At 47.3% G+C, this 12475-nt stretch overlaps 1 protein-coding gene across 4 annotated transcripts in view; it reads right to left on the reverse strand.

Moving 5' to 3' along the window:
- The window catches only part of KDM2B (lysine demethylase 2B), a 120375-nt gene that overhangs the window by 47433 nt on the left and 60467 nt on the right, over positions 1-12475 (reverse strand). The gene's annotated exons all lie outside the window — the stretch shown is intronic.

The following is a 12475-nucleotide window of genomic DNA, read 5'->3' on the forward strand; positions in this document are numbered from 1 at the left end:
TTATTAGGCTGCCAATTTTTCTAACATGTATGCAGCATATTTAACAAGAAATAGGACAGGAGGGAACCAAGAATACAAGCATGATTCAGCTCCGGCATGGATTCACATGGGGCATGAAAGAGGTTACCGAAGTTGGGGGCAGCAGGAACAATCCATGCCCAGGGGGAGAAGTGTTTCATCACTGACATTATTTAGAACTGCCAGTTCTCAATGATGATAAAAAGCAGACCGATTTTTTTTTTTAAATCAGTTTTGGTTTTGAATTAAATGGACCCCAGACATTGCACCATTAGTACATGCACCTGAGTGGGTCATTCCCACTCAGTCCACGGCTTTGAGCGGGCGGGACTGGCGAGGCGAGGGGCGAAATGGAGCCATCAGGAGCAGGCACCACCTATTTGGTTGAATGAATCTACAAGAGTAGGACGTATCGAGGGTTTGCTCGGGGCTGGGCACCGTAACAAATATACCGCATCCACTCTCTCATCCAACCCTCTTGCCCACACTGTGAGATGGACCACCATCATTTCCAGATGAGAACAGCAGAGCTTAGGCAATGAGGGAACTGTCCAAGACCACTCGGCCAGGAAGGGGTAGAGACCCCTCCACACCACGACCTGTGCTCTAACCATGGTAGTACTCGACCTATCCTTCAAGAGGGGAGGGGGCCACGTTCCTAGCAGCATGACTCCCAACAGCCAAAGGACACTTGGAAACAACCCGAGTGTCCATCAGTGGATGGACGGATAAATAAAATGTGGTTTCCCCACACAATAGAATATTATTCAGCCTGAAAAAGGAAGGAAATCATGACACTGCTGTTAATGTGGATGAACCTGGAGGACATTCTGTGGAGTGAAATAAGCCGGACACAAAAGGCCAAATAGTGCAGGATTCCACGTACATGAGGTGCCTCAAGGAATCAGATTCCTACAAGCATTAAACAGAGCGGTGGCTGCCGGGGCTCAGGGAGGGAGAAGCGGGGAGTCGTTTAATGCGCAGTGCTGACGGCTGCAGAACAGTGGGAATGTACGCGTTGCCCCTGAACAGGACATTTAAAAAATGGTTAAAATGATAAATTTTACGTGATGTATGATTTACCACAATTTTTTATTTTTATTTTCCTAGTGTTTTATTTTTATTTAAGTCATCTCTACGCCCAACATGAGCTGGCACTCATGACCCCGAGATCAAGAGTCTCAGGCTCTTCCGACTGAGCCAGCCAGGCGCTCCGCCCCTGCCACAATTTTTTTAAAAGGGAGAAGAGAGTGGGGCAAAGCAGTCCCTCCCTAAGGACTGGACTTGGGGTTCTAGAAAGTACACACAGGAGACCTAATATGTCACAGTTAAGCTATTACTGTTATGCCTATGGCAGCACTGGTTCTAGAGTCAGAAGACCTACAACTTGCAGACTATATGACCTTGAGGAAGCCACAGCTTAGAACAGTGATATCTAACCCTGACTTTATGAAGTGAGATGTGATTTTACTACCATTCTTAGGAGCATTTGTTGAATGCTTGCTCTGGACTAATCCTCTCTGTGGGATAGGGCTGATTCTCCCCATTTCACAAAAGCAGAAAACTAAAGTTCAGAGGGGCTAAGTGACTTGCCCAAGGTCACACAGCTGGGAGGTGACGGAACCAACCTGACACTGACCAGGTCCATCTAACTACAAGCCCAGGTGGTAACACTGGGTGATAAACCCTCAGGAAACCATTCCAGCAACCCCTGGAGCTGATCTATACCCCATTATTGAAAAATACAACTACAGGAGACAATCCGGACTCACATTTACCATCCAATTAACAAATACAGAAGTGAGTCACCCTCGCCTATTCCTTGCAAGACAGAGAACTCATTCAGCCGCTAACTCCTCTACAAAGCATTTCTCAAACTTTGCCCCAATCCCAGAAGGAAGACACACATGTGCCCAAAGTGGGTCCACACAGGCACAAGATTCTGTGGACATTTCACGGTTCTTAACAGTCCATATGAATTTCACACCCTCTTCTACAATACACCAGGGTTTTCTTTTGTTGTTTTTTTAAAAATAAGGTCTTCCTACCCCAAAAACAGCATTAAAAAATATATATGTAAATATATATATATATATTTTTTTTTTTCCCAGGAAGATGCTCTGTGTTTAGGCAAAACCTTTCAATTCACATATATCTATACGTAGATATCTCATACAGGTACAGCTAGATCTATCTCACCATACGGTGGGAGCAGGGGAGCCCATCACTTCCATGGGACTTCCTGCCCCCTTACCCTAATCTCACACTCCAGGTTGGCGTGACAAACTCGAATGCTCCCAGGAGCTAAGCAGATACAATACAAGTTATCCACAGACTAGAGTCCCAAAGAGTGGTGTGGCCTAAGGCACACCGGAGGCCATAGGCCCCGTTAAGAGAAGGCAAATGCTACTCCGTTCCAAACTACTAACCTCTCATGGGAATAAAAGCCCCACTTGATCTCTGATTTTTTTTCAGAAGAAATCAAAGATCCAGCGTTTTATTTGAAATTGCTTAAACGCTGGCAACTGATTGAAAAATTAAAAAACAAAAACAAAGACAAAAACAAAAAAAACCCAAAAACGAAAATGAAAACACAACTGTGAGCCAAACAGTATCTGTGGGCCAGTCTGGGCCATGGGCCACCAGTATACAAACGCTACTCTGCGTAAGATTGAAAATAATGTCCACTCGCCTTGGTTTTCCTGGAGTTTCTCAACTGTCTCAAGATTTCCTGTCATTTCAATATCAGAGCTGGAGTCCATCACTCACAAGCAAGGTGAGGCCTCTGTCTGGTTACAAAAAGCTATTACCGAAGGTGTAAGTATTACCAATAATAAATACATCAGCGATGATAATAATTAAAAATTAATAGAGGGGGCGCCGGGTGGCTCAGTCGGTTAAGAGTCCCACTCTTGGGGCGCCTGGGTGGCACAGCGGTTAAGCACCTGCCTTCGGCTCAGGGCGTGATCCCGGCGTTATGGGATCGAGCCCCACATCAGGCTCCTCTGCTGGGAGCCTGCTCTTCCTCTCCCACTCCCCCTGCTTGTGTTCCCTCTCTCGCTGGCTGCCTCTATCTCTGTCAAATAAATAAATAAAATCTTTAAAAAAAAAAAAAAAGAGTCCCACTCTTGATCTCAGTTCAGGTCATGATCTCAGGGTCATGAGTTCAAGCCTCGCTCCAAGCTGGGCGTGGAGCCTACTTAAAAAAAAAGTCATCAAAAAGTCATTTAAAAAATAAATAAATAAAAAAGAAAATTAATAGAGACCTCCCCAAGGACCCTGGAGTGGGGTATCTCTCTCTCTCTCTCTTTCTCTCTCTCTCTCTCTCTCTCTCACACACACACACACACACACACACACTCTCTCTCTCTCTGTAGGAAACAGTTCCCCGCCATGGCCCTCAGTGGCCACCAGGAGGCGCTCAGGGTTCTTTCCCTCAGGGAAGTATTTTCACTTGTTAGTGAAAGGCTACAGGAAGAGATTATTCTAATTGGGGATTGTCTCTCTGAGAAATAAATTGTGCTGAAGAGAATCACGTCACTGGCATCCCTAGGCTCTGCCAGAATTTATACACTCCCTGGGGCTCTTGGAAGCAGAGACTACGAAGCCTGGGCACCAGGACCAGCCCAGAGCTCTCCAGGTTACACCCTATAAACCTTCTGAGTAGGAGAGCCCGGGGCAGGCTTTCTAAAAAAGAAAGATTGGGGCCACCAGGCTCTTTCTGCTGAAACTGCCCTGTTTTTGACCCAACAAGATCACCACAGACAGCGGATGTGCTGGGCCTCTGCTCCCTGTTACGCCAACTCTCTCTGGGCTTAATTGGCCAACAATGGGTTGAGGCCCCACTGCTTCGTAGGGTGGGTATTAATAACTGATGATGATAAAGCAGAGGCAGGCATCAAGAATCAGTAACCAGCAACCAAACCAACAGGTAAAGGGAGGGTAACAAGGCATGGAGCAGCTCAGACCGCTGCTCTGGGGTACCCAGCAGACGGAGGGGTTCTCCCCTTGCCACCGGTGGCTGGGTGTCAATGCACCTCAGGCCTCCCAAGATCCCTGCCTCCGCCCCAGCCCAACCATCTTGTTCCCGCCTGTAAAAACCCATCTGTACTGGGTTGAACTGTATCTCTCAAGCAGGTATGTACCCTGGTACCTGTGAATGTGACCTTACTTGGAAAAAGGTTCTTTATAGATACAACTAAAGATACCCAGATGAATTTATCCTGGATTTAGGGTGCGCCCCAAATCCAGTGACCGGTGTCTTTTTTTTTTTCTTTTTTTTTTTTGAAGATTTATTTATAGGACAGAGAGAGTGCTTGCATAGCCGGGAGCTCAGGGGAGGAGGGAGAGGAAGACAGATTCCCAAGCAGACTCTGCACTCAGCCCAGAGCCCAAGGCAGGCTCAATCTCATAACCCTGAAATCACAACCTGAGCCGAAACCAAGAGTCAGATGCTTAACTGACCACGCCACTCAGGTGCCTCATGACTGATGTCTTTATGACAGAAAGAAGAGGGGGATTTGAACAGAGACACAACGACGAAGGCCTCGAGAGGGCAGAGACAGAGACCACAGTGACACAGCCACAAGCCAAGAAACACCAGGAATCACGAGAAGCTGGAAGAGCAAGGAAGAATTCCGTCCTTGGAGCCTTCCCCGGGGGCGGACCAGACTGGAAGAGAGTAAGTTGCTGTTGTTTCAAGCCACCAACTTTGTAGTCATCTGTCATGGCGGCCACAGGCAACCAACACCCTACCCTAGCCATAGCGCGCTGTGGTTAGAAACCTATTAGCTACATGATCTGGGAAAGGCACCGCAACTCCTAAGTCTCAGTTTCTCCATCTAAGAAATGGGATGATGACAGTCCCCACCTTGTCAGCTTGTGGCAAGGATCATAACGCACGGAAGGCACTTGTTACGCGGTAAACACTCAACCACTGTTGGCCAATCTCTTTGGCTTCTTTTCTATTTCCCACTGGACTACCTTGCCCCTGTCCTCTGTTTGCAGAATTCAACCACTTCAGAAGTTCTAAGCACAGGGAAATGTAACGGTTATTTAGTTGGAAGGGCAGTCTAAAAGCTGATTTAGCTACATAACAAGAAGGGACAATGACGTGATTCAGGAGCCCACAACTTAATCCTGCAAAGGATTGACCTACCCATGTTTCAGGTGTAGGTGTGCCCAGATGTCTGGAACTCTGGTATCCGGCCCTTTGCTGTTCTTCGTTCCCCTGAGGCGGTACAGGCAGAGAACTGGGAGTACCATGGCTTGTTCTACCATCACACTGGGAGCTTGTTAGGTGAGAGGCCTGTCTCGTTCATCATTGTGTCAGTCCTCTATCCCCTCACCACCCAACCAAAATACCAGACACAGGGCTCAGTATGACACCCAGCCCCCCGCAGGACAACCTGAGCAACTCTTGAAGGCCAGACCCCCAGCCCGGCTGAATCTGATTATGCCGTTCTCTGGGCTCTGGGTCATCTTTCGGGTGGGAGCAAGCCAGGCTTCCTGCTTCTTGGCTCCTCTGAAACAGGTGTGTGCGGGGGAGGGGCGGGAGCAATTAAGCCAACTGTGCCCGAGGTCTGGGCCCCACACCTTACTATTTTGCAAAACAGCAAGGCAGGGGTGCTTAAACAAGCAGGTGTGTTCCGGGGTCGGGACTGATGACCCCAAGAGAGTAAAGCTGTACACACACCTTCCACAGTCATGGGTTTCACAGACTCTCACACTTGACCCTAAATGGGCCTGTTTTCATTCCTCAGTGTCTGAAATAATAGTAATAATAATCATATTAATGACAACAACAATAACAACAACAACAACAACAACAATAATAATAATCAGCTCTAGGTTACACGCACTTAAAGGCCCTGTGCTAAGTAAGGCATTATGCATGCCGCCTTGCTGAATTTGATGAGCCAAGTGCTCTTTCTCCACTTTATCACTTTCCCCAAGAGCATTCGGGTGCTTAATGGATGGCGCCTGGGAATCAGCCTGACTCCAGAAACTTTGGTCTTAAAAGATAATACCTGTTTGGATGATGTATTCTTCATTTAGGATTATTTTCTTTCCTCTTATTTTTGGGTTTTGATGAAAGAGCAATATAACTGGTTTCTTTCTTTAATGTCAAAATATATATATATGTATATATATATATCACCTGAAAACAATGGCCCTCAATGCCTCTTCCAGCCCCCTAATTCCAGAGAGTCCCACAATTCTGTGCAATAAGAAAAGGGGCTGTCTGCTGTGAGCTGGCATTTTCATCCCAAGCTGACATTGTGCCAGCCAGGGGGACATGGCATTGTGGGAAAGAGGGCCTGGCATTATTTTAATGCACAATGACCAATGCAGAATCACCTTGCAGGGTTTCTGACAAAGACTCTCCTACCGCCAACCTCAGTGGTCACAACCCACTTAGACCCAAACGCTTCACAACCTTGCCAGGCATTTTCAAGTCATCTATAGTCAATAGGAGGAGCAGGCCTGCCCCCAATAGTCACATGCATTCCTTTCCTCCTATCAGGAGCCACAGCTCTCTCCCTGAGTTCTAGTAGAAAGCACAGATTCTTCTAGAAGGAACAGTATGTGGGCAACTCCCATCTTACTGTTGCCAATCCAAGATGGAAGGGGAAAAAGACGATGATGCCTTGTGTTGAATAGTGTGCCCCTCAAGATTCATGGGCAAAACCTCAGAGTGTGACCTTATTGGGAAACGGGGTCTTTGCAGCTGCAATCACGTTAGGACCCAATCACAGAGGATTAGGGTGGGGCCTCATCCAATGACGGCTGTCCTTATGAAGAGAAGGTGACACACATAGAGGGCGAACAACCGCGTGAACGTGGAGGCAGAGACTGAAGTGACGTAGCCACAAGCCAAGGGAAGCCCAAGACTGCAGGCAACTGCAAGAATCTGGAAAAGACAAGGAGCCTTCAGAGTAAGCACAGCCTTGATTTCAGACTTGCAGTCTCCAAAACGGTGAGAAAATAAGTTTCTGTTGTTTTAAGCCAGTCTGTGGCTCTCTACTATGGTGGCCCTAAGAAACTTACACCCAAGGTGATCACTAACCTGGAAGACGGATGGGGGAACTGAGAAGTGGGGGCAGAGCTTGGCAAGGTGGGGGGGGAGCCGGCCAAAGCCAGCCTGGCTCTCCTTTGACTATTTACCTAAGAATATCTAATTTTTCTCCAAGGGTTTACTAGGAGTGCTGGGTGTTCATGACCTCACTGCCCCTCAAAATAATCCAATGACACAGATCCCTGTTATTATCCCCATTTACCAGGAAGATACTCGGGTTTCAATCGGTTAAGCACTTCAGTACCGCCAAGGGCCTATAGAATCTGGTCTCAAGAAAGATAAAGCACAGCTAGTCCAACACCCTTGTTTTATCTGCAGATAAGCAGAAAGGGAGAGTGACTTGACCACACGGCAAGCAGCGAACAGAAGCCAAAACTGAACTCAAGGGTCTCGTGTCCTGTTTCTTATTCTTCCCATTAGATACAGGCCAATGTCCTGCACCCGAAGTACAAGAAGTGAGTTGAAAGAAGGAAGTCACTGAGGTAACTCCTGCCAAATCCCAAGGGTTTCACAGAGACAGGGAAAGGAAGTGGCTGGCTTTCTTTTTCTTTTCTTTTTTTTTTTTCTTTCTTTCTTTGTTTCTTTCTTTCTTTCTTTCTTTCTTTCTTTCTTTCTTTCTTTCTTTCAAGATTTAATTTCTTTATTAAGAGAGGGAGCACGACTGAGCGGGGGGGAGGGGCCTAAGGAGAAGTAGAGAGAGAATCCCAAGCAGACTCTGTCCTGAGTGTGGAGCCAGACGTGGGGCTCAACCTCACCACCCTGAGCCAAAATCAAGGGCCAGATGTTTAACCAACCGAGCCACCCAGGCGCCCCGGAAATGACTTTCTTGGTTGGATTTTTACAAGATGCTGGAATCTCCCTGCTTTTCACAAAGTAAATTAAGTAGGGTGGTCCTTTTGGTTTGAATCTAAATCCAGACCCCCGAAGGCAAGTTTTCAAGGTACAGATGAGCTCTCTCGGACCTGCTGAAACCACAGGGTCACGGGAAAGACAAACTCAACTTTCAGAAGTTCTGCCCACAAAAAGGGTAAGCTAGACTTAAAGGAAGACACAAAAAAGAAAGCTTTAAGGGACAGAAGCAAGTTGCAAAACAGGCCCATCTAATTTTTTAAAAATTATGTATAGGTGGGGGTGAGGGGAAAGCTCCAGAATTATGTTCAATAGATGAGTAGCAGGGTCACCTCCGGGGGGAGAACTGAGGAGGGGGACATTTTCTAGCCTCTAGTCTCTAGCCTCTAATGTTTAATTTTTCTTACATCGATCATGTAACATCGTAACACTTGGAACTTTTACAGAGAAGAAATACCCAAAGTGGATAAACTTATAAAGACAGAAAGCCGGGGCACCTGGGTGGCTCAGTCATTAAGTGTCTGCCTTTAGCTCAGGTCATGATCTCACGGTCCTGGGATCGAACCCACATCGGGTTCCCTGCTCAGCAGGGAGCCTGCTTCTCTCTCTCTCTCTGCCACTTCCCCTACTTGTGCTCTCTTTCTCTCTCTGACAAATAAATAAAATAAAATCTTAAAAAAAAAAAAAAGAGACAGAAAGCAGATGGCTGGGGGTGGGGGGCAGGAATGGGGAGTGACCACTAGTGGGGACAGGGTTCTGACTGGGGTGATGAAAATGTTCTGAACCACACAGAGGTGATGGTTGCACAATACTGTGAATGTACTTAAAGTCACTAAACTGTGAGCTTTAAGATTGGGGTGCCTGGTTGGCTCATGCGGCAGGCCATGTGACTCAATCTCGGGGGTTGTAAGGTTAAGCCCCACAGTGGGGGTGGAGATTACTTAAAAAAAAAAATCTCAAAAAAATTTTTTTCAATAAAATAAAATGGTTAAAACGTAAGTTCTTGAAGACTCTTAAAGATTCTAAAGTGGTTATCTAGTAAGTTAAAAAAAATTTTTAAGGCAAAATGGTGTTATGTGCATTTTACCACAAATTTTAAAAATACATTACAAATGAAAGAAAAAATGGGTTTTTGATAAAAGCCAAGCTAAAACCTAGCCATCTGGAGACTGAGCTGTTTTGGGGACTGTCTTCAATCCGGGGGGCTCTGGTTACCAGGAGCCGCCCCAGAAGCAGCAGACCAAAGATCATACTGGTCAGTCACCAAGAGGGAACCACCACTGGCCAGAAACAGAAATCACTCAACAGTAGTGACATCACTAGAAGATTTCTGCTCTGGACCCACATTCCTAAGCGGTGTGTTATTTCTCAGACAGTGCAAACAAAACCCCAATATCTGAGGAGACACAGCCAAGGCGCCGAAGTGCAGCCAGGAAGAAGCTACTCGTCCTCTGTGACAACACCCTCACTCTGAAGGTCAGTCTTGGGTTCAACCTCTCTTCTGGGTCTCTGGGGGACTATGAGGGGCTGATGGCCAGGCTGGACAGCCGAGAACCCTCCTGTTCCGGAGCTGACATTTGGCCCACGTCCCCCATACAGGCTCCTGGCCACACAGCATGTAGAGACACGAGCAGATGCTCCAGTTCTCCTGGGTCTCTAAGGAGCCCTGTCTACCCAATTCACAAGCTCTCGAAGATACAAAAGACCTCCCCAGACAAAGCGCAAGAACAGAAATATTTCTAAAAATAGGCGAATTGGAGCTCACTTGGCCTTAGCGCCATCTTCTGGAAACCTCCCCGCCATGACAGCCAAGGGGAGGAAGAGGGGAATGCGCAGGCTGAAGCGAAAAACGATGAGATGGCGGTTTAAGTAAAGCGCTAGCCTGTGCACCCACAGAAGCTCAGGAGCAGACTGAAGGAAAGCCAGAGGCCAGGGACGCAGTATAAACTGCTGGGCTGCATGCCTACTTTCTAGAACTAGATTCAGTGGATCTAGAACATCCAACCACCATCTGATCATGACCACCGCTGAAAGACCCGCCTTGCTCATACCACAAAATAGCCCCTTTTGGCCCTTTGCCCTGGATCTGTGACTTTCAGGACTAATTCTGTTTTCTTTCGTGGCTGAATATAACACATGTACAATAAATCATCTCTTCTGGTGTCTTACAGAAAAAAAAATGTAAGTTCAATAAGTGAGCTAAGTGGCTAGAGTATATGAAAAAGAGATGTGTGAGTCTAATAAAAAATACACACGCAGGGAGGCAGTAGGGAGTGGTGGGGACTGGGGTGTATGAGGTCAGCTGCTACTCACTTCCTGCTGCTTGTAGCCAGGCAAGAACATGAGCCAGGATAGCTAGGATACTTTTTTTATGGCTCTCATGATATTTTAATGTTGGCAAGTAATTACAAAAATATGTTTAATACTGTGCAGGCCAAACACAGAGGCTGGATTTGGCCAGGGACTGCCAATTTACAACCTCGATTCCAAGCCAGATCCAGTGCTTATTCTATAAAGAAAGCCAAAGCAATCCCCTTACTACCTTCTCCCTAAATGTAGGATGGCCTCTGAGAAGGGAGAAAATGTGTCTACAGCAGCCAAACAAGGCCGTACGGTGCAGGAGGTGAGCACAAGGACGCCCCCATTGAGCAGCACGTGTGGCCTTAACCTATCTGTACCTCAATTTTCTCATCTGCAAAATGAGGATAATAAAAGTACTACAAGGGTTGTTGGGAGGTTTAAATGAGTTTCTACATGACAAAACCTGTACGAGCACATAGCAATTGAGATGTATGTTCACAGCCTGCCCCTGAGCCCCACAGTGAGGACAGGAGGGAGGAGGCTGCGCTCCTTGAAATGTACCTAAACCCTGACCCCAGCGCTCCCCCACACCGTCAACGCGCCCAGGCTGAATCCAGTCTCAGAGGCCCGTCAGGTGGGTACAGGTGACAGACAGGAGAGGCCAAGTCCCAAATCTAGAAAGAAATCTGACCAAAAAAGAAAAAAAAGGAAAGAAAGACATCTGACCAAGCAGGAACCAGGAACACTACTCACGAACAGATCAGAGACACAAAGATACTTCTAAAGGAAAAAGGAGCTTTCCACAGCACAGAACACCACTTCCTCAGAAGATGAATGTGTTTTTCACTCATTTACAACATTTTGGGTCCCCAATACTGTTGATGGTTTTATTATTAAAGAAAATTCCTTATTTTTACTTTAAAAGACCTCAGAAGAAAAAAGGAGCCTCGTGACAAATTCTAAGGTTTCCTTTAGGAAACCTAACATACAAAACTCCATGCCACGAGATTAGGGATTCTTAACCTGGGGTCCAGGAACAGGCTCGGGAGCCCAGGACCCCCGACACAGCATGCAAAATTCTGTGTGTATAAGCACATTCTCATAAACCCTCAAGAGAGGTCAACGGCCTCCAAAAATGTCAAGAGTCAATGAAAAAGACCCAGAGCAAGTAAAGATTTGCTTTATAGAGATGGTCACCATAGAGTTCTTTTACCTGGCAATTTCCCCCAGTTACAAGATTGTCACTTCCCAGCACCTGGAGGGGCACACCTTCTACATAAAGTGAAATATCTCTGGATTAAGGATTTTGTACGATGGCTCCCTCTGTTGGTGGCACCTGTCAGGCTGCCTGGTGGGGGATGGGGGGAACGGGTCCTCATCCCAGTTCCCCGCATTTACCTGTTCTGTCACCTCAGGCATATCCTTTACCCTTTCTGAACCTACTGCCACGTCGGTTAAGCGCAGATAACTCAGGTACCTTGCCTAGCGCTGGTACCTGACAGGTAGTGAGTTTTCAACAAATGTTATGATGATGATTACTAGAGGGGAAGGCGTCTCAGTGTATGTCCTGGGAAATACACACACTGCATGTGTGCGCTCTGCCTGTAACAGCCTTCTCCATCCGGAGAACTCCTACGCAGCCTCCAAAGCCCAAACCAAATGCCCTCTGCATACCTGTCCCAGAGCCCTGGCACCTGGTGTGGCTGAGGAGTGTCCTTCACCCCGCTAACTGGTGAGATGCCTGAGGGCAGTGACTGTGCCTTCCTGCTTTCTTTTCCCCCAGTGGCCAGCCCAGATGGTGCTCGATGAACCTTTGCTCAATAATCAGGTTCTACGTAGAGACCTCTGAACCCCAGGTGGCTATGTGGCCCACCTTAGCTGGCCACCTAGAGGACCACCCAGAGGAACAACCTGGTCGTATGAAGCAGGTGCATGCCCCGGGGGAAGCCAGCCCAGAACAGCAAGTCTTCCTGACCAGGATGGAGGGGTCTGTCCCCAGACCCAACAATGGCACTGTGGGCACACCCATAATGCCTGCTGCTAGCAAAGCCTCAGATTTTCAACAAGTGCTGAGAAAGAACTCCTTATCAACCACAGAGGCAGCTTCCCCTTTAGCTCTCAATGGTGGCCTCGGCTCAGAAGCCCTAGGCAGGCTTGCTTGGACCAGAAGTCCCTCTCCATGCATAGATATACCCCCGGGACAGTTTGCACTGAGCTGCCCTGAGCTGA

The sequence above is a fragment of the Ursus arctos genome, unplaced genomic scaffold, assembly GCF_023065955.2.
Source record: "Ursus arctos isolate Adak ecotype North America unplaced genomic scaffold, UrsArc2.0 scaffold_34, whole genome shotgun sequence".
NCBI lineage: Eukaryota > Metazoa > Chordata > Mammalia > Carnivora > Ursidae > Ursus > Ursus arctos.